Source organism: Limulus polyphemus, unplaced genomic scaffold (assembly GCF_000517525.1).
Source record: "Limulus polyphemus unplaced genomic scaffold, Limulus_polyphemus-2.1.2 Scaffold2035, whole genome shotgun sequence".
Lineage (NCBI taxonomy): Eukaryota > Metazoa > Arthropoda > Merostomata > Xiphosura > Limulidae > Limulus > Limulus polyphemus.
Window position 1 is genome coordinate 55384 of NW_013667645.1, and position 1864 is coordinate 57247.

Genomic DNA, 1864 nt, shown 5'->3' on the forward strand with positions numbered 1-1864 from the left:
GTTTTTTTTTTTTCGTTTTTTTTAAACATAGTTTGGAAAATCTATTAAATTATATATGTTTAGGAAATTAAGCATATGAAAATTTTAGTTAAACTATATCTTGTTTTAAAACATACATTTGATTTGAGTACAAGATTTGAAATGAATAGTTTCTTTTCAAAACATTGCATTTGAGAAACTTAGGTACTAAAAATACTAATGAAATATAACCACTTGGGGGACGTAATATTTTGGTCGTATTCAAGACATAAGAAGCTGCTTGGTAGTTTTCCGTATTATGTGAGGTTATTGTGACTGAATAACACAATCATACTTATACAGATTATAGTTTCAAGTTTTCAAGAAAACATTAAGTGATAAAGATATTATTTTACTTTTTGATTTATATTAATGTAGGTAATAGTTTAACGATACGATATGTATTAGCGGTTAACTTTTAAGCCCAAGGAATGAAGGCATGCTTACACTGTTATTCAGTGTTAGTGTTACAACTACAACAATATAAGTTATTATATATATATATATATTGTTTTTCACAGTTTTTGCAATAACTTGAATGAGTAGAACCATAATTTTTTACCAATATTAACTTAAGTTATATATCATGTAACTTCTTAACGACAAAAAGAAAAACGTTTAGGCCTACATTTGATTTGTTCTAGTCTCAGAGTCAAATATAAATAGCAATACTAACGGCAAAATATAAACATCACCGATAGGAAGAAGATTTACTATTAATAAATATTAGTATAACTTGAAAGCTATAATGTTAGTAGTTTTACTCACTTTTAATGTTTTAGTAGGCCTAGGTCTGTTTAATTCAGAGCTATAGAATAACAATTAGTTGTTTTAATGGCTATTATTATTAGTATTACTGTGACAGTAAGAAATGGAAAATGCTGTTTTTTCAGTCTTTTCACTTTCAGAGAAAAGATACTTGTGAAATGTCAACTGCCATGAAATAATTTCAAATTTCTTAAATTTATTCATCGCTACATTCTTTGATTGAAGTAAACTGATTCTGTAGTTAGTAAACAAGTGTAATTTCCATCTCTATTATAATTAAATAGCAGATGCTGAAGCTGATATGCCTTGATCTACCATTAAAAATGTTTGTACCCATACAGAAGTACAAGTAACATAATACTATACTTTGCATAAAACTTCAAATGCTAACTCTGTCTTGGTTAATTGTTGTCACATTGGTAAATTTATTGCTTTTTTTCATCTCGGATGTAAACAAAATGTACCAATATTGTAAGTCTTCTTTTGTAGAATTGGCATATTATTTAATTACCATGAGATAATATTTTAATACTAAACTATCATAAAAATAACAACAAAGTAGTATTTTTTGAGTTCTTATTTTTGGGGGTACTTGCCATGAAAATAGTTGCTGCATAAGATTTTATTTTGAATATAATTTGAAGTAAATTCTGCATGCTAGCATCACTCACAGTTAGGTTAATAATATAGTAGTAGTAGTAATCTATTGCTCTAGAAACCAAAAGTTTGATTTTTTTTTATTAGATTTTATAATTTATTTATAAAATTTATAATTCTTAAATTTTATTCTTTTTAACTTTGTGTATTTCTACAGCACATGGCCTGATTGAAATTGTAGTGGCAAGGAGGTGTCAATTGAACACAATTGAGAACATAATTACATGGTGATAAAGGCCACTGAAGTTGCTATCTATAGATAATATGGAAAACCAGTTTGGATGATGATGTTTTAGGATGTAGATAGTTTAAAACAAGGATATTAACAATACATGTCATATTACTTATTATTGTATCTGTAATCTCATCAGTTACATTCAAAATAAAATTTAATGTTATATATATATATATATATATATAT

General features: G+C 26.2%; 1 long non-coding RNA gene across 1 annotated transcript in view; it reads left to right on the forward strand.

The window, feature by feature from the left end:
- The first annotated feature begins 265 nt into the window (after nucleotides 1-265).
- LOC111087343 overlaps nucleotides 266-1864 on the forward strand; it is a 20190-nt gene continuing 18591 nt past the window's right edge. The window contains exon 1 of the long non-coding RNA XR_002612046.1: nucleotides 266-353. This is a non-coding gene — a long non-coding RNA (uncharacterized LOC111087343). The remainder of the gene's footprint in view (nucleotides 354-1864) is intronic.